The following is a 20,603-nucleotide window of genomic DNA, read 5'->3' as shown; positions in this document are numbered from 1 at the left end:
GGGCCTGGGCAATCAGCTTTTAACTCTTCACAGGGATGTCGGAGGCCCCAGCCTCCTTTTCCCAGGCGCCTCCTCCTCTTTTAAGGTTTAGGGTGCTGTAATTCCATTTTCTTTCTTTCTTTTTTTTTTTTTAAAGGTTTTATTTATTTGTCAGAGAGAGAGAGTAAGCACAAGCAGGGGGAATGACAGGCAGAGGGAGAAGCAGGCTTCCCGCCGAGCAGGGAACTTGATGCAGAACTCGATCCCAGGACCCCGAGATCATGACCCAAGCCAAAGGCAGACGCTCAACCGACTGAGCCACCCAGGTGTCCCTCATTTTTTTCCTTTTTATTTTTTTTAATTTTTAAGATTTTTATTTATTTACTTGAGAGAAAGAGAGAGCATGAGCATGGGGGAGGGGCAGCAGCAGAGGGAGAAGCAGACTCCCCTCTGAGCAGGGAGCCCGATGTGGGACTCGATCCCAGGACCCTGAGATCACCACCCGAGCTGAAGGCAGATGCCCAACCAACCGAGCCCCGGCGCCCCTGTATTTCTATTTTCATTTGTCCTTAGGTATTTTTTTTCTCTTTTGGTTTCTTGGTTATTCAGTAGCCTGTTGTTTAATCTCCACATTTTCGTGAATTCTCCAGGGTGTTGGGTGTGTTTGGGTTTTTGTGGTTTTTTTGGTAATTGATTTCTAGATTCATACCCTTGTGGTGACAAAAGATGCTTGATAAGATTTTAATCTTGTAAGACTTGTTTTGTGGCCTATCATGTGATCTCTCCGGGAGAATGTTCCCTGTGCACTTGAGAAGAATGTGGATTCTGTTGTGTTTGAATGGAATGTTTGGTATATGTCTGTTAAATCCGTCTAGTCTGTTGTGTCATTTAAGGCCCATGTTTCCTTACTGATTTTCTGTCTTGGTGGTCTGTCCAGTGGGGTATCAAATTCCCCTACTATTATTGTATCACTGCCTATTTCTCCTTTTAGGTCTGTTAATACTTGTTTTATATATTCAGGTGCCCATGTTTTATATCATCACCTGTTTATATGGCTTAGAGGCTGGGCTGATAAGTTCTGAGGGCTGGGCCTATGTCTTTCCCACCTCTTTGTCTCCCAGTGCCGGAGACAGGCCTGGGTACAGGGAATGTTCTCAGTAATGTTTAATAAAAAATAAATTTCAGGGGCGTCTGGGTGGCTCAGTCGGTTCAGCGTCCACCTCTTAACTTTAGCTGAGGTCATGATGTCAGGGTCGTGAGATGGAGCCCCATGTTGGGCTTTGTGCTGGGCGTGGAGCCTGCTTGAGATTCTCTCTCTTTCTCTGCCGCTCCCCACTCTCCCTCTCAGATAAAAAATAAAAATAATAAAAAATAATAAATTTCATGTAACAGCCAAAGGACTGTGACGGATACCGAGCAGTGGCTACATCTGGTGGCAAACTTTGTGAGTTTCTCCTCAGCTCTTGGGTCTGGGTTATGTGATGTTAGATGGAGTAAAGAAGAGACAGTGAGGGCGATGGGCAGATGGAGTAAGCCTGACCCTTCAGGTCTCAGCTTTTTGAGTTCAGAAACTAAATTTCATCAGCAAATTCAGCATGGGCAGACTATTAGAGACTGACCAACATTGGCCAAACCCACAGAAACAGATAGTGGACTGGAGTGCCCACGTGTTTATTTACTGGAGAAGCCAGCCCTCTTGGGGATCCTAATACTCCATCACATAGAAACCCTGTATTCTAGTTATCTATTTCTGTGTAACAACCTACTCCAAAACATAATGGCTTAAACCAATATTTTGTTACACTCCTGATTTTGTGGGTCAGGAATTTGAGCAGTACACATCAGAATTGACTTATCTCAGCTTCACAGTGTAGTGGGCTTCAGTTTGAATGGCTAGTGATGGTTGGGATGGCTCGAGTGGGGTGTATTTCCGGGCCTCAGGCCTGGTTTTGGGCTGGCTTCCTTAGTTTTTCCCCATGTCACAACTCGTAGGCCTGGAATTTCCAAGATAGTTTCTTCAATTGCATGTTTGGTCCCTGGGCTGGTTTGGCCACATCAGCTGAATCATTCTCTCTCTCTCTCTCTCTCTCTCTCTCCCCATGTGGCTAGCTTGGGCTTCCTCACAGCATGGTGGTCTCTGGATAGTCAGAGTTCTTACAGGGTACTGGCTTCCCCCAAAGTGAATTTCCAAGGGCTAGAAAATGGATGTTGCCAGTTTCTTAAGGCCTGGGCCTGAAAACTGGCACAGCATCATTTTGACTGTATTCTACCCATCAAAGCAGTTACAGAGCCCACCCAGATTCTAGAGGAAAAGACATAGACCTCACCTCTTAATGGGAAGGGAGTCAACGAATCTGTGGCCATCTTTAATCCACCACATCCTTTTCCTAGGATCCAGGTACCTAGAGAGAGAAAATAGTCATTACATTAGTGGATTGCTTGGTGTGCAGAGACCCCAGAATGAAAGGAGTAGAATCATATGGAAGGAAATTTCATCTAGGCTTTGGAGAAACCTGGTTGAATGTGCCTCTCTTGTGCCTATCCATTAGATTAAGTATCTCTCTTGAGAGATGAATGCTGCCAAATTCTTGCTGCTTGGCTCCCCTCTTCTGGGTTTTGTAATGGCCACTCCCATTCTGTTAACATATTCTTTCTTCAGTTTGGCTAATACCATTGATTAGTAGATTTTCTGCCCCAGGACTCCTGTTACCATCCAGGCTTTCAGAGATTATCCTCTAGTTACATTTATTTGGCTCTCAGTCTCATCTGGCAGACATGATAGGTTGTCCTTGAGACTATGGCCAAATTGGGTGGGTGGCTTTTAAGCCTCAGGAGTGGGCAATTTGAAACCAGGTATTAAGGTCAAAAGTGTGAATCATACCAACTTAGCAACTGCACTGTGGAATTTTTATCTTACAGGTACAATTCTCTGGTCAAAGAGAATACCAAATACTCAAGGTAGCAATATTTCTCATTGGGAAAGATTAGAATGACATGCATGTCCCAGTAAGGGACTATTTGATTATAGCATCTTCATACGATGAAATTTTATGCAACCGCTAAAACAGCCCACAGCTCTATGTGTATTACTATGAATTGCCTGCTAAGAGATGGGAAGAAAGTAAGGCACAAAACTGTATATATATGCATGTATATATTTAGTAGGTGCATAAAATCTCTCTGGGAGGACGCACCAGAACTTGGTAATGATGGTTGCCTCTGTGTGGGGTCTTGGCGTTGGAGACCAGTTAGGAGGAGGTCTTACCTTTAATGTGGGACTGCTCTGGACCTCCACCAGGTTTTCTCTATTACAGTGAAATTACCTATTACAATAAAAACAACAGCAGCAGCCAAAGAATGGAAAGCAGGGGATAAGTGCATGTGCTTCCTGGTCTAACATAATATTTTGAGGTCCTCTGATGGCCCTTCCTCTTGCACCCTTGTTTGGCTCTGGGTCCTTACTTTCGATTTCCACCTCTGTGCTACATCCTCTTTCCAGTTCTGTATCTGCTGCTGATTGCACGTTCCTTGTTCTTCGAATACTCTCGTTCCGCCCGCCTGAGACCAGCCCGGCATGTAGGCAATGATAGGTATAGTAGAATACTATTTCTGTAAATTAAAAAACCACACAAAAATACTATAGGCTGTCATTGGATCCATATATATGTAGTAAAATTATATAAACGTTGACGGAAAGGATACATTTCAAATTCAGAATAGTGGGTTGTTCTGGAAAGGGAGGGCGAAGGGAAGGATAAGGAGACTTCAAAGTGTTTTCTTTTTTTTTTTTAATGTTTTCATTTTTGAAAAAGACTTGAAGCAAATATGACAAATAGTAACAGTTCTTCATTTTGGTGGGTGGGTGCATGTGTATTTATAATGTTATTTTCTTTAACTATCCACATTAAAATATTCATAATAAAAAATACAAGTAGTCCTGCTCATCCTAAGTCCACATGGAGCCACTGATCTCGGAGATCATTCAAGGCCAGGTTGAGAGCAGGGGTCACCGGGGAATGCTGTTAATTATCTAGCACCTTCTCTCCCTTGGAAATGTGAATTCCACTTGTGGGAGGGGGCTGGGGCTAAATTCCTGATGACACTTTGACAGTCCTGAGACATGACTGTCCCAGCGAGGCTCCTCTTCACCTTTGACCCCAAGTGGGCCTTCTTTCTGCCACATCTGTCAGTGTAGGCAAAGGAATGACCTGTGCCTACAGTTACCTGTCTCCTTCTGTTTATCCAACTGATGGCTGCCAACTTTTAGGGGCAGGCTTGTTGGTACCAGAAAAGCAGTACATGGTGTTTGTGAGTTTACTTTTGTCCTCAGCGCTGTTTACTTGCTGTTTTCGTGGGTTGTTTTTTTTTTTTGCTGTGCCGAGAGCCTCCCCGAGGAGTCCACTTGTCAGTACACCGAACAGGCCATTAAGTAGGAAAATAGAATATTGCGATGTGGTATCTGTTTTTCCCAGGGGAGATTTTAGATGATTTTAATGTTCTTTTGACCCCCCCCTCTGGTAACAGCTTTATGGAGATATAATCACGTGCCATATCATCCACCCCATTGAACAATTACATGGCTTTTAAGAGATTCACAGACTTGTGCAACCGTCACCACACCAATTTTAGAATATTTTCATTGCTCCAGAAGGAAACCTTGTGCTCTTTAGCATCACCTGGACCCCATTCCCTCATTAGCCCCTGGCAGCCACTCATCTATTTTCTCTGTCTATGGATTTGCGTGTTCTGGATATTTCATACAAACAGACTCATTGGACATGTGGTCTATTGTGAGAGGCTCCTTTCACTTAGCGTGCCATTTTTGAGGTTCATCCACGTTGTGGCCTATATCAGTACTTTGTTCCTCTTCATGGCTGACTAATATTCCATTGTGGGGATATGGTACAATGTGTTCTTTCCCCATCTGTTGATGGTGGTTTGTATGGTTTCCACTTTGGGGCTCAGTATTACTTTTTGGGTTTTCAAGGTACACATGACTGTCAAAAATAAGCACAGTGGACATTAAAGTGGTGAAAACAGATTTTATTCAGTAATGAGTGACAGGAAGGAAAAGAGATTAAACTCCCTTCTGGTTTTGCGGGGGAGTGACTGGGCATTTTCAAAGGAGAGTGAGAGAGCGGGAAGCGGGATGGTGGGGGCTTGAGCAGAGACAGGGAAATGAAAAATTACAAAAGCAGGAAGCGGGGCAGTTGGTCCATGTGAAACTCATCTGATTTGTTAACCGGTGCTTATCAAAGTTAGACTCCTGCATTTCCTCAGAGACTGGAGACAGGGGCCTTATTTTTAGGTGTTGGCGGGAACAAACAGGAAATTCTTTTGGCAGCCTTGAGTTTTCTCAGGCAGGCCTTTCTCCTAAGGATGAAGGTCATCCTAGGGATGCTACTCTGAGCTGTTAGAAACTATGTTGGTGTGTTCAAGTCTTTCTCGGCCCCAGCTGAGGCCTAGCTGAGAAGAGGCCTGGGGAGAGCCTGACCAGAGTCTGGTTAAGGACTGAATCTCTATCATATACCAAAGCTGAGTTTCCTAACTTTGTTTAGGTCCCCGACCTTTTAAAAATCTGAAAGTTACGGCCCTTTGCAACTGCAAAAAATGAGTCTATATACAACATATTACATAGAATTGCAGCTTTCCCCCCACTCCCCAGCCTGTCTGCACACCCCAGGTAACCATCCCTTACCTAGAGGCGGATTAGTACATTCTAGGCACTATGCCTAAAATTTGGGTAATGGCCATTATGACCTGCCTTGAGTTATTTATCTTAACGTATGGCTAGCCACAGTGTACCTTTGGGATCAACTAATAGTATAGTTCTCTTATTTAAATGATGAAGTGTCAAAGAGGAAAAGGCAAAGCTAAGGCTTGACTGATTTAATCAGTAAAGCTACAACAAGCCACTTTTAGATTTAGACATTTTATTTCTTACATAGTAAAAGGAAGAATAGGCAAAGGTACCAGCTCCCTGGGAACCCCGTCCCACACATTCAAAAGGACAACACTGAAACTTTTACCACCAGATCAGTGCAATGTGAGTTACAGAGTACCCTGTTGCTGAGGCATTCCTTCTAGATGGCAGCCAAGGGGATTTCTATTCTGTGGCTCTTGCCTGGGTGGGGGTGGGCAGAAAGCCATCACTTCATCAGAACCTGGGAGGTGATGAGGAACTGTTTCATGACAACCTCCCAGGGGATATTAGGAAGGTGAGTGGGAGGTAGCCTTATAGCAGCTCCTTATAGAACATTCTCTCATATTCCAGGAAGATGGCAGAGTGTTCTGCCAAAACTCACAAGCTATGGCTCAAGTCATCACATGCGTGGATATGTACGGGGCTGTTCCATTATTCTCCCCTGACCTTTCGTATATCAAGATATGAGAGAGAATTCTCAGCGATGTGAATACCCCACCAGATAAATAGTCCATTTCTACTGATAGGAGCTCATACCAAATCGGCCGTTTGTCTTCAGCAACATCAGATGAGAGTCACCACACCCGCTACTCCCTGGAGGCTGATGGGGCCTGTTTGGAGTACATACAGCAGTCGGGCCCGCACCCGAGGGTAGCCAGAGGTGTCAGCGACCACGCACCGCCCACCCAGCCAGCCTGGGAAGTCGTGGGCATTACAATTGCCCATCACCACTGGTGCTGAAGAGTTTAGAGCAGTCCGTGACAAATGAACAAAAGAGGCCAGCAGTAACAGGATGAAGCTAAAGAGACCAAATCAGTGTCCAGAAAGTTAATCTTGTTCTGTTATCTTTACTGGAGGCTGACCATTTCTGAAATCAGTGTCTCTTGGGAAGTTTATAAGAGTTTTTAGATTGAGATTCTATTTGGCCGGTCAAGTTGAGGGTGGTGGCGGTCTGGGTTAAATTGGCCAGATGTCAATTAGATGCCATCTTGTCTGTAGATAGATGCTGAGAGAGAGAGATTAGTGGTCCTTCCTGCACCTCCAACTACCAGGGGATGGTCCTTGATCTCCCACAAGCCAGACGTATCCCTCTTTCCATAGCCATGTGACCAGTGACCATTTCTTCTAGCAATCACTTCACCTTTTCATCCCAGTCCTTCATTTGTCTTACTCTCACACGAACCCTGGTTTCTCGTGAGGTGCTTCAGTCGTTTCTCCCTTATCTACCAGCTACCTATTCTAGTACATCTCCGAACCCCCACAGCAGGACCATCTGGGGAGTCGTCACCTCATAGTCATGACCATTATCGTCAATATCTATTATTGCCCAAGAGCAGCTAACACAGCTGATGGCAAGAGAAGCACCAGGTTAGAGTCGTTCACCCCCTGACTCTTCTTGCTGCTTGCAAATTCCAGTAACCTTGGTTTTCCAAAGGTAGGTGTGGGAAGAAAAATGGTAGAATGAGAAGAGTTAATTATGTGGCTTGGGTCCCTTACAGCTTATCCAGGCCTCTCGAGAGGATGGTAGGGGACCTGTAAAGTCTGTGTGCCAGGACAGGCTAGCTCTGGTACTCCTCACTACGTGCCCCCACATTTCCTTTACCACTGGACCGTTTTAGCGTGCAGTCCGGACATATTTGCCAGGCTTCTTTGGCTTCATGTGCCAGAGTCACTATGCCTTGTTTGGGGGCCAAGTTTTGAATTGTAGATGGATTACCATGCCTTGTGCAATGGTGTACCCAGGTGGCTAGGGTCCTTACATGGGCATCACAGGTCCCCTCCACTTGCTGATTCCACTGATGTGTGTTCATCCAAGGAAACCTTTGCCACGGGCATCCACCTGGGGGCACGGACAGAGGGTATGGGTCTTGTGTGATCTGCTGCCATAATATTCCTTACCAGAGAGCCTAAGACTTATTCATCCAGGCATTCCACTGCCAAGCATCAGCTCACAGGGATCAGGGATCAAGGGAAGATGTAGCAAGGTGCATTTTGGGAGGGCTTTTCCAGAACAAGTACCACAGCTCCCAGCTCTGCCTGTTGAACAGCAAATGTTTTCTTTTCCACGTATAGTTGTAAGCAGTTTTCTTTGGGGCTACACAGCAGCTGTCAGGTATCCCCCCTGGTCCTCAACTTAGCTGATCTGTCCATGAACCAGGCCCAGGCTTTGTCAGGAACCTCAGTGTGGCGAGGCCCCCAAGAAATTTGAGGGCTGGCCTAGACCCTGCAAATGAATCAACACATCTGGGGGGCGACTAACCACTTAATGGCTGGTGGACGACTTCCCTGGACGTACCGCTGCCACATAATAAGGGACGCTTGTTAGGCCATACCCACTTCGTTGGTGTTCTCATTGCTGACCCATCTCAGGGGAGGAACACCAGGTAGAGCCACGCTTTGCTGTGTTGGCCTCTCCCTGTGCACTAGCTCTGGGTTACAAGCCAGTAACGGTCTCTCACGTGGGGTATTCCAGGTCCTGATGACAGGTGAGGGCCACGTTCAAAACCCTAGAGAACCAGTGTCCCATGGCCACATCATTTTGCTGCAAAACTCGTCTGCATGTGAGTCACTGACCCGTGTAGCTCAAATGGCGAGTGAGGGTTGACCCAAGTGGAAGGGCAGTCTGTACTGTTGGATTGTTTGTTTTTCTAAAAAAATACAAACATCTATCTATCTATCTATCTATCTATCTATCTATCTATCTATCTATCTATCTATCTATCTTAGTGACCTCTACACCCAGTGCAGGGCTTACACCCATGACCCTGAGATTAAGCATCGCAGGCTCTTCTGACTGAGCCAGCTAGGTGCCCCTGGATTCTTTCCTTAAGCATCATGTTTGTCTGTACTAGTTCTTTGATCAAGACAGTGATCTTCCCTTCTACCCCTTCCTTTTCCCTGGAGTCCTGTTACTACTTTTTTGATTATTGATAACACATGACTGAGCTGAGAGAGCAAGGTAGACTCCTGGTGGTCCACTCAACCCACCACCATTGTTCTAATCATGGCGTTTCCCCACTGGGAACATCCCTTACAGTGTAGAGAAGCATGATATATACTTAACACACCTATTCCCACAATACATTCAGTAGTATCCATGACAACCATTAGAGTGTATATTGGCTCAAAAAAGGCTCACCCATGGTAATCGTTAACTTTTGTGTCATCTTGGCTAGGTTATGATGTTTGGTGAGACACTAGTCTAGATATTGCCATGAAGGTATTTTGTAGGTGTGATTAACATTTAAATCAGTCCCCTTGAGTAGAGCAGTTTACCCTCCATAATGTGGGTGGGTGGGCCTCATCAAACAGTTAATGGCCTTAAGTGAAAAGACTTAATGTCCCCAGAAGAAGAAGAAGGAACTCTGCCTCCATACTGCCTTCAGACTGAAGACTACAACATCACCTCCTGCTGGAATTTCCAGGCTTCTGGCCTGCCTTATAAATTTCAGACTTGCTAGCCCCCACAATTGCATAAGCCAGTTCCTTAAAATAAGTCTCTCTATATATACCCCAGTGGTTCTGTTTCCCTAAAAAGGCCTGATTAATACACCCACAAAATTATATCAGTCCATTGTCCAATTTGAGAGTCATTTCCAAATCCAGCTGAGGTAATTTTTCAGCCATGCCCATGGGTATTTCTCAGCATCCTAGTGACTTGTGCCCACAGTCCAAAAAGGCTGAAAAACTCTGACAACCTTGGTTGCCATCAAGTCCCGAACCCATCTTAGCCAGTGAGTGCATAAGAACCCTGGTCCTCCTTAGGGAAGGAGGGGCTTGGGTCTCTGCCTTAGTCCTGTTTATTCTTGAAGAGGGTGAGATCTGGGGAGAGGGGTGGGGTGGAGGCACTGGATCAGCACGGCTCCAAACTGCACAAACCTCAGCAAGGGCATCTCAGTCCTCTTGGCCCTCCTCCTGTTTGTCCACAGTAAGTGCCAGTGGTGACTGGGGATTCTCCTCTGTTACAACCTGGGTCTTGCAGTTTTGTAGCCCTCTCATGGCCTGGGTGCTAGAGAGAATTTCCTTCCTGGACAAACTCTCAGTCTCCAATTCAGTGTCATCCTGGCATAATAACCAGGTCCATATGATCTTACATCCTGGATGCCTGTATTCCTACGTTGTCCCCGTGTGTTCGTTTGCAAGGGCTGCCATAACAAAGGACCCCAAGCCAAGTGGCTTAAACAATAGAGATGTACTCTCGCACAGTTCTGGAGGCCAGAAGCCCTGGATCAAGGTGTTGGCAGGGTGGGTTCCTTCTAAGGGCTTTGCAAGGAGGATCTTTTCCAGGCCTCTTTTCTTGCCTGGTAGAAGAGTTGTCTTCATGTTCACCTGCCATTCTCCCTGTATGCTTGTGTGTCTGCATCCAAATTTCCTTTTCTTAGGGCACCAGTCATATTGGATTTGGGCCCGCCCTTGTGTTCACTGGATTACTTCTTTATTCTGTCTTAAAACAAGGTCACGTTCTGAGGTACTGCGTGTTGGGACTTCTTTGAATTTGTTGGGGGGGCACATTTCAATCCATAACAGCCCCCCCTTAACCTGAGGGGCATTGACCTTGCTCTCTGTCTAGGCTTCCATTCTGGGAAGTTTGTTGCCCAGAGATGAATAGTTTTCCAGAGTCTGTCTTTGGGGTGCAAGAGCAGATTTAACTGTCCCCTAAAGCCTGATGGTGCCCATTGAACAAACCGCTCAGTCTAACCATAAGTGACTATCTGATCATCCAGGCAGTCATGTTTTCCACTGTAAATCCAGCTGTGGTTACAGCATCCCAAGGGAAGTTATGGTTTCTTCCCTTGTCATCCCTGGGTGCTTATTAGATGATGGTTTCATTATGGGTGGAAGGACCCAGTGCAACAAGCCCTGATCAGTCTTCGCCTGTCCTTCCTCCATCACCTAAGGAATTTGTGTTCATGGCCAGGGTGTCTAAGGAGCATGGGGTTGGTCATTAGGTGACATGTTGATTTCCATTCCTTCTCATCCAGTGGAACTGGCGTGGCTTTCTCATCTACTACCTGGTGCAACCAAATTTCCAGAGTCTCATTAGGCTTTTGCCCAAATCACTCCCTAATTTCTCCTTTCCTGCTCATTGTAAGAGGAGACTTCAGTTCATCTCTGGGGAACTGACTGCCCTTGATGACAGGGAGTATTTTACTTCTAGCCACAGCCACGTGTCCGATGGAAACAGTGTCCCTTTCCTTGGTGATAAGGAACAACTGTGGAATGCTTTTTAAACATTTTATGGGCCCCTCTCCCCTTTTGCTCTAAAAACCAACACAACTCACCAGGGCTCTCAGGGACCACAGTCAAGGACCCTTTGTCACCTTGTCACTAAACACATCCACCAGGTCTGCTACTGCCTACCAGGATCCTATTGCAGACTTCGCAAGTTGGCCTGTGGGGTCTTGCTATCTTTTTCCTAAAAGCGTGCTGTGACCTCATCAGCTTTGGTGAGGAGGGTTTAAAAATGCCATGTAAGTCCATCTGTCAGGAGCAGTGGAGTGTCACCCCGGGTGCTGTGGTTCTTTTTTGCGGGAGCAACTTTTTAAAAAAAAGATTTATTTATTTATTTGGCAGAGAGAGAGATAGAGAGAGAGAGCGCACAAGCAGGGGAAGCGGCAGGCAGAGGGAGAGGGAGAAGCAGGCTCCCCGCTGAGCAAGGAGCCCGGGATCATGGCCTGAGCCGAAGGCAGGCGCTTAACCAACCGAGCCAGCCAGGCGCCCCGCAGGTGCAACTTTTATATCAGGAGTATACTGCTTTTTAGTTGGTAAAAGACAGCAGTTTTTCTCTGGCTGCTAGAGGGATTCCATGCTGTCACTCTACCAACATTGTTTCTAAAACTACTTGGCAAGCGGACTCTGAATCTTACTGGTCATTCCTACTGAGACCTTCAACTTGCCAACCAACAAGACATCATTATACAATGAAAAGTTGAGACATCAGGGGAATGTTCCTAACACCTTAGGAACACTGTCAGGGAGACGTCTCAATACCGGTCACACATTTTGCAACAGTTTGTAGGAGGAATCGCCTCGGGGACCTCTCACAGAAGGACTTTTCCCTTTTGTTCTCTCTTGGAGGCCATTCTTGTCCCAAACCATCAGTCGCTTTTTACGGAAGCACAGACCAAGGGGTTTAAGTCAGGCACTTCAGTGAGCAGTGGCTGGAAGGTCAGGGGAGAAGGGGCAGCGCAGGGGGACAGCTCCAACAGAAGGACAGCTTTGCGGTTAATTTCAATTTTCAGTGGCCTTTTTTGTTTTTTTTTGTAAGATCTATTTATTTGAGAGAGAGAGAGCGCGCACGAGAGCGAGCGGGAGGGGGGTGTGAAGGGAGGGGCAGAGGGAGAGAACTCAAGCAGACTTCCCATTGAGCGTGGACGCCCCCCCCCCCCACCTCCCGGGGCTCCATCTCATGACCCATGTGAGATCATGACCTGAGCCAGAATCATGAGTTGGAAGGTTAACTGACTGAGCCACTACAATGCCTTTTCAGTAGCCTTTTATTAACAGGATGGATAGGACAGTGGGAAGACCCCTACTCCTCTGCCTTCTCTCCCCTACCTTGGCCCATGCCATCCACCAGTGGGAGGACCCTTCCCTGCCCGCCCCCCCCACACACTTAGCCCAGAGCATGTGCTCCTAGATCATGGGTTCTGCTTTGTCTCCAAACCTGACCATGTGGTCCCATTTCTCTAAAGGGGCATTGTAACCTTAGCAGCCCCATGTTAGGCACCAGATGTGTCCAGTTCACTCTTTAGACAAGGCAAGGCCAAGACATAACTGATTTTTCTGGTAAAGATGTAACGGGCCACATTTAGATTTCGACAGTTCATTATTTACATAGGGAGTGAAAAAAAGAATAAGCCAAAGGTGCCAGCTCCCCAAGATCCTTGTCCCACACACGCAGAAGGACCACCCCGAAACAAAAGGGGTACCCCATGGTGGAAGTGCCCCTTCTAGATTGCAGATAGGGGGGTTATATTTTGCAGCTCTTTCCTGAGGGGGGCGGGGCAGAAAGCACACCCCTCCTCAGAGCCCAGAGGAGAAGCTGTAGGTCTCCTGACGGCCTCCCAGGGGACGTAGGAAGGCAAGTGCTAGGAGGCCTCATGGTGGCTCCTGGTCGGCCTCCTGTCCTCCGGTGTCCCGGGAGGGTCACAGGGCATTCAGCCCAAAGACCCAGGGAAGGCTGGGTTCCAGCCTTTGTGTGTATGGATACACGCAAGGTCGGGAGGGTGCCATAGTGAAGCTGTCATCCAGTAAAGTGACAAAGCCTGTTAGTGTTGGGGCTGGAACTGGAACAAAATCTCCTGCCAGGCAGTCCCTGCTCCCTGCACTGATCCTGCCGGCTGTGGATGAGATTAAAAGCACACAACAGCAACAGGCTCTTTTTTGCTGTAAAAATTACTCTTGTTTTTTGGAAAAAATCACATAAATATGAGGTATGTGCTAATTATTTATGACTGCATACCACCTGTAGGAGAAAATGTCATTTCGACATGGCTGACGTAATTTTCGGATATTAAACAATATTCTGCACACATTAACGCATTTTTATTGTAGAGAAATCAGAAGATATAAAGACATAAAAAGAAGAAAATCCAAAGTTTCCATAATTCCCAAACCCTGCACAGGTCACAGTGCCTTGTGTACATAGGTGCTTGATAAACATTTGTGAAATGAATACATAAATACACACACCTGATCTTAGTGATAAGTAAGCATTATCCCTGTTTGCTTATCCTTGGTGAATAGATTTCCACACTTTCCCTGATGTGTCATCAACATTTATATATTTTTTTTAAATGAAAGCACACCATATACTCTCTTTGGTAAACCTGCCCTTTATTGAAAATAAATATGGGGGCGCCTGGATGGCTCAGTTGGTTAAGCAACTGCCTTTGGCTCAGGTCATGATCTCAGGGTCCTGGGATTGACCCCACGTCGGGCTCCCTGCTCAGTGGGGGGTCTGTTTCTCCCTCTCCCTCTGCCCCTCCTCCATGCTCATGCTGTCTCTCTCTCTCTCAAATAAATTTTAAAAAATCTACAAATAAATAAATAAATAAATATGCATACCTTTCTATATCAACAAACACTTCTATAATAATTTTTAATGGCTGAATAGTGTTCTAGCATATGGCTTCACCAGAATTTGCTGAACCTTACCGTTATATATTTAGACTTTTTTTTATTTATAAAGCATTCACAAATATATCTATCACTAAATATCATGCCCATCCTGAATTAGTTCCGCAGAATAAACCCCTAAAATGGAATTGTTGTGTAAAAGATTTTGTTCAGAGGTTTGTGGTATGTATCGCCTGCCAAATTGTCCTTTAGGAAAGTTGTAAACACAGTAGTTTAGCACAACAGAGGGCATCTTCAGAGACTCTGCCACTATGTTCTTCCCAGAACAAATAAACAGACCCACAAATACCTCCCAAAGCTTGATCCTTTGTCCCGGGTTAGGAGCTGACAGCAGAAAGGAAAGGTTGGTCTGGTTCTCTTTCCTCCTTGATCTACAAGAGAGAACACCTTGGAGGCAAGGAAGAACCAACTCAAGGGAACATTCCTTAGCCTCTTTCTTTTCTGTCTTTTCTGAGGGGCTATTTTTTGTTCACAGCAGGTTCTTGCTGAGGCTCTGGAGGCTTTTTTTTTTTTTTTTTAAGTAGGCTCCACACCCAGAGTGGAGCTCAACCTGGGGCCTGAATTCATGACCCTGAGCTCAAGACCTGAGCTGAGATCAAGAGTCAGTTGCTTAACCAACTGAGCCACTCAGGCACCCCTGGAGGTTTTAAGTATCACAAACTTCTGGGCCTTTTGTTTCGTTTTGTTTTAGGGGAAATTCACATAATACAATTAATCATTTTAAAGTGTACAATTCAGTGGCATTTAGTGTATTCTCAATGTTATGAAACCACTACTTCGCCCTAATTTCCCAAAACTTTTTCAGTACCCCAGAAAAACACCCTGTCACCAATCAATCTCTCCTCATTCCTCTCTCCTACTGCCCCTCGATAATCATTCATCTGCTTTCTGTCTCTATGGATTTGCCCATCCAGATAAATCATATAAAAAGGATCATACAGGGGTGACTGGGTGGCTCAGTCAATTAAGCGTCTGACTCTTGATCTCAGCTCAGGTTTTGATCTCAGGGTCATGAGTTCAAGCCCGGCATTGGGCTTCATGCTGGTGTGGAGCTTACATTAAAAAAAAAAAAAAAAAAAAAAAAGGATCATTCAGTAAATTACCTTTTGTGTCTGACTTTTTTCACTTAGCACGTTTTTAAGATTCATCCAAGTTGTAGCATGTGTCATATTTTATTCCTTTTTATGACTGAATAATATTCCATAGTATGTGTGGACCACAATTTGCTTATTCACTCATCAACCGATGACATTTGGGTTGTTTCCACCTTTCAACTATTATGAATAATGCTGCTGTAAACATTCATGTCCAAGTCTCTGTGTGGCATATGTTTTCATTTCTCTTGGGCATATACTTAGCAGTGGAATTGCTGGATTATATGGTAATTCAGTGTATAACCTTGGAGACCTGCCAAATGGTTTTCCAGAGCATCTGTACCATTTTTAAAATTCCAATGTACAAGGGTTTCAATTTCTCCACATGCTCACCAAAAACTTGTTATTTTCTGTTGTTTTGGATTAGAGCCATCTTAGTGTGAAATGGTATCTTATTGTGGTGTTGATTTGCATTTCCTTAATGACCAATGGTGTTGAATGTCTTTTCATGTGCTTATTGGCCATTTGTGTGTCTTCTTTGGAGAAATGTCAAGTCCTTTGACCATTTTAAAATTGAGCTGTCTTCTTATTGTTGGGTTTTTTAAGACTTCTTTGTATATTCTGGATATCGAACTCTCATCAGACATATGATTTGCAAATATTTTCTCCCATTCTATTAATGCCTTTTCACATTCTTGATAATATCTTTTGATGTGCAAATATTTTAAATTTTTATGAAATTCTATTTATCTTTTGTTTTTCTCATGCTTTTAGTGTCAAATTGAAGAATCTGTTGCCAAATCCAAGGTCATGAAGATTTGCCTCTATGTTTTGTATAAGAGTTTTAAGTTTTAGCTCTTATATTTAGGTTGTTGACCCACTTTGAGTTAATTTTTGTGTATGAAAGGAAGTAGGAGTCCAACTTCATTCTTTAGTACTTGGTTATCTAGTTGTTTCAGCATCATTTGTTGAGGAGACTCTTCCTTCTCTCTATTGAATGGTCTTGGCACTCTTTACAGAAATCCATTCACCATAGATGGTGAACTGTCAGTTATCCATTGGTGTATATGTGTATTCTTATGCTATTGCCACACTGTTTTGATTATTGTAGCTTTGTAGTAAGTTTTAAAATTAGGAGGTGTAAATCTTCTAACTTTGTTTTTCTTTTTCAGTACTTTTTTTGGTCTAGTCGGGGCCTTGATTTTCCATTTCTACAGAAAAGGTCATTGGTATTTTGGTGAAGATTGGATTGCATCTGTAGACTTTGGGGAGTACTCCATCTTAACAATATTAAGTCTCCCTATCCATGAACATGGGATATCTTTCCATTTATTTAGTCCTTTAATTTCTTTCAGCAATGTTTTGTAGCTTTCAGTGTACAAGTGTTTCACCTCCTTGGTTAAATTTATTCCTAAGTATTTTATTCTTTTGGATGCTCTGTATTAGTCTTCTCTGGCTGCTGTCACAAAATATGACAGATAATAATAAGACACCAAAATGTGGGTGTCTTAAACAATATAAATTTATTTTCTCACAGTTCTGGAGGCTGAAAGTCTGAGATCAGGGTGCCAGTATGGTTGGTTTCTGGTGACAGCTTTCTTTCTGGCTTGTAGATGGCCACCTTTTCCCTGTGTCCTCACATGGCCTTTCTTGGTATCTTCGTGCAGAGAGAGAGAGAGAGAATGCTCTCTGGTGTCTCTTATGAGGACACTAATCCTATTGGATCAGGGACTCACTCTTATTTAATCTTTATTACTTGTTTAATCTTCCTTAGAGGCTCCATCTCTAAATACAGCCACACTGGGGGGCTAGGGCTTCACCATATGAATTCCCCCAAACACAAATATTCAGTCCAGAACAGATCCAATCCTGAATGGAATTATTTTTTTAATTTCCTTTTCAGATTACTCTTCCAGGCTTTTACAACTAGTGGCCACTCCTTTGGAGCCACTGTTACCGGTTTCCTGTGAATCTCCTTCCCCACCTCCTTTCTGTCTGTCTTTGTTTCTGTCTGCAACTTGCGTTGTCTGCAACTTTTTTTCTCCACCTGATTTATTGACAACTGTCAAACATTAAGTGTCTAAAATGTGCCTAGTGGTATGTCAAGCAACATGGGAAGCAATAAAGAAGTATGATATGGTTCCTGCCCTCGAAGATTTTCCATCTAGTTGAGGAGAAAAGACATAACTAGGGAGCAATTTATAAGCAACTCCACTGTGTGGCTCATGCATTAAGATGTAAAGTCTCTAAGAGTAGGTGTTCTGCTGTGCTCACAGTTGTATCCTCAGCCCCAAGATCAGTATAGGAGGAACAGGACATGAGCTCAATAAATGAATGTTGAGTGAATTCATCGCTCTCCCCCTTCAGAATCTCACTTGGTGGAAGCTACCCCTCCCATTCATCCTGGAAGATGATCCCTAGGGGACTGTGTTCTGCAAAGTGGCACTTGGACAAGGATCTATCTGAGAAACTTGGGGCTCTCAAACTGGCTCAGGTTACGGCCTGATGGTAGGTTCACAGACACAGCTCACTCTTTCAGCAAGTATTCTGGTGTCTTTCTAAAATAAGTTCTTACATAAATAGATCCTAGTTAAGTTCCACTGAGTCAACTGAGAAGAGGAATATGAAAGAAGAGGGAAGAAAGCATGGCCTACGCAAAGGGGGAAATGTCTCAGAAACCTGCAAATTGACAGCCAGGGAGAGGTGCCAGAGGCTTTGGATTCCAGAGAAGAAGCCGGTCCCCAAGTAAATGATTATTGCTTTAGTCTTTTAAAACATGATTTTTTTTTTTTCTGATTCCAAGATCATGGAAGAAAATCTGAAAAACAGATTACAGTATAAAGAAGGAAGTAACCTATCTACAAACCATGACTCAGCAATAACCTCTATTTGCATTTTTATAAAACTGTTGCATGTAATTGTATTTGAACTTAATCCAAGGAAAAGAAACCAAACTTCAGATAAGTATTTTTTTCAAAATGAGATATTGTTTCTTAAGAAGAGTCCTCTAAAATTAAGGAATTAGAGTCGTATTAAAAGGTTGGAGTTACAAAACAACAACAAATAAACCACCACCACCACCAACAACAAAAAGGTTGGGGTTATTGTGGAGGTTCTCAACCTGTGTGATTTTGCCCCTCTGGGGACATTTTGGCAATGTCTGGAGATGTTTTTGATTGTCACAACTTCGAGGGCAGAGAGATACTCGTGGGTAAAGGCCAAGGATACTGCTAAATATCCTACAGTGCACAGGATAGTCCACTGCAATAAAGATAAAAAAAATAAATAAATAAAGTGCGGTGAGGAACCCTGATTTATTGCATAGTTGTGTTGGTTTTAAATAGTGCATATTTTTAAAGGGCCTAAGTTTGTTCCTGCTTGGTAGGATATAGTCAGTTTTCTCAGGGATCAGTAGGGTAAGTGGTTGAGAGCATGACCTCAGTCTAGGTGGTCTTAGTTTGAATTCTGATTCTTCTTCTTCCCAGTAATGTGACCTTGGGCAACCTCCTTGGGCCTGAGTTCCCTCATCTAGAAAATTATGGTAATGTTACACCCTTCTCATAAAGTGTAGTGAGGACTGAATTTCTAAGTAAGTAAAGTGCTTGGAACGCTGTCTGGTTTATGCTAAGCTCCATGGAAATATTTACTGTTATTATCATTATTATTATGTCATTAATACCATTAATAAACCAACTGGAAACACAAATTAAAACTTACGTTTAGGATAATTCTCCTAAGGGATTCAGTACAGGAAAACAGACATATTAGGACTTTCAACTTTTTTTTTTTTTTTTTTTTAAGAGCCAGAGAGAGGGGGATTGCACAGAGGGAGAGGGAGAGGAAGAATCCCAAGCAGGCTCCACACCCATTGCAGAGCCCATCGTGAGGCTCAATCCCACAACCCTGAGATTTTGACCTGAGCTGAAATCAAGAGTTGGAACATAACCAACTGGGCCACCCAGGCGCCCCCGTATAAGTACTTTTAAACAATGGAACCTTTACGAGAAATAAACAAAGTGAGTAAAGCTAGGGCCCAGTTACAAATCTAAGAAGTATATACATGAATTGAGAGGTTTGGCAAGCCTTTCCTGCTTTCTGGAATTACCTGATCAATGGCAGGTGACTCATTATTTCACAGGGCACTTTCTTTTTGTCCCTTTAGATTTGAAAAATTTGAATTCATTCTCAGTTCAAAACTCAAAGCAATATGACAAGATATACATCGTGCAGTCTTGCCTCTCACTGTCGCCCCCTCACCCACCCATAGGTAGTAACTTTAATTAGTTTCTGATGTATCAACCCAGTGGTTCTTTATAAAAGCAAATATAAATGCTGTATATTCTTATTTGGCCTCCCTTTCTTAAACAGAAGATATCATACTTTTCCATTTAACAGTCTACCTTGGTTATATGTCTTTCCACATTGCAATCCATCTTTCCATATTATTACACCAGAAGCTGCTTCATCCTCTTTTAAGGTGACATAGTATTCCATTATGTAGACATCCATATTTTGTTTATAAATGTATTTGTAATTTTTATAAATATTAGCAAATTGTCCTCGATGTGGGTTTGTGTCATTTTAAACTCCCACCAGCAATGTATGAATATGCCTATTTTTCTCCAAGAATCACTGTAGTTTCCAGACAACCATCTGTTCAAAACCAGACCACACTGGCAGGCATTACTGGGAGGTAGAAGTGGGAAACAAAACTAAAAAGATGCTGGGGGTTTGTCGAGGCTGTTTTCCTAGAACCTGACAGAATCAGCTGTTAGTTCAGGATGGATTCTGGGCAACTGGGTAATATATTGAGGGCAATTGGGTCACATTGGTCCTGGGAGAATCTAGTTTTTAATGTCAATAGTAAAACCCAGGAAGATTGCTGTTTTTCTGGACCAAGAGCTGGGTGAAGTTTCTTTCTATGGTTTGAATGAAAGATATCTTCTCTATAATTTGAACACATCTTTTACAGAAATGCTTTGGTCTAATTTCTGTACTGGAGCAGATTCTGATCCTCTTAACATCTTTTCAGTAACAGATTATGAAAGATGAAGTACCTGGGAAAACACTATGTTTCATATTCTTTAAGTTTATAGGTGTTACTTAGCCAGTAAATTTAGCCTCAGTATTTGTGGATTCTTCTTAAGTTTTACCCCCCAAACCCAAAATATATTTATTTCCCCCTCATTTTCGACAACTCTAAAAACATTATACTCATGTCAATTTCATAGATGCTATGGGTATCAATTGTCAAGTGCTTTAGAAGTTCTAAGATAAAATATTTGAGAATCATATTACTTAACACAGCTAATAAATTTTTTTATTTAAAAAAAATTCATACCAGGGTGCCTGGGTGGCATAGTTGCTTAAGCGTCTGACTCTTGGTTTTGGCTCAGGGTCCTGGGATCGAGCCCCTCATCGGGCTCTGAGCCCAGCATGGAGTCTGCTTGAGATTCTCTCTCTCT

The 20,603-nt window shown here is 43.6% G+C and overlaps 1 protein-coding gene across 1 annotated transcript in view; it reads left to right on the top strand.

Moving 5' to 3' along the window:
* The window catches only part of CYP27A1 (cytochrome P450 family 27 subfamily A member 1), a 32,033-nt gene that overhangs the window by 4,778 nt on the left and 6,652 nt on the right, over window positions 1-20,603 (top strand). The gene's annotated exons all lie outside the window — the stretch shown is intronic.

The sequence above is a fragment of the Eumetopias jubatus genome, unplaced genomic scaffold, assembly GCF_037043125.1.
Source record: "Eumetopias jubatus isolate StellerSeaLion01/CBP00866 unplaced genomic scaffold, mEumJub1_p1.0 scaffold_3, whole genome shotgun sequence".
Classification (NCBI taxonomy): domain Eukaryota; kingdom Metazoa; phylum Chordata; class Mammalia; order Carnivora; family Otariidae; genus Eumetopias; species Eumetopias jubatus.
This window is presented reverse-complemented; position numbering and strand designations above follow the sequence as displayed.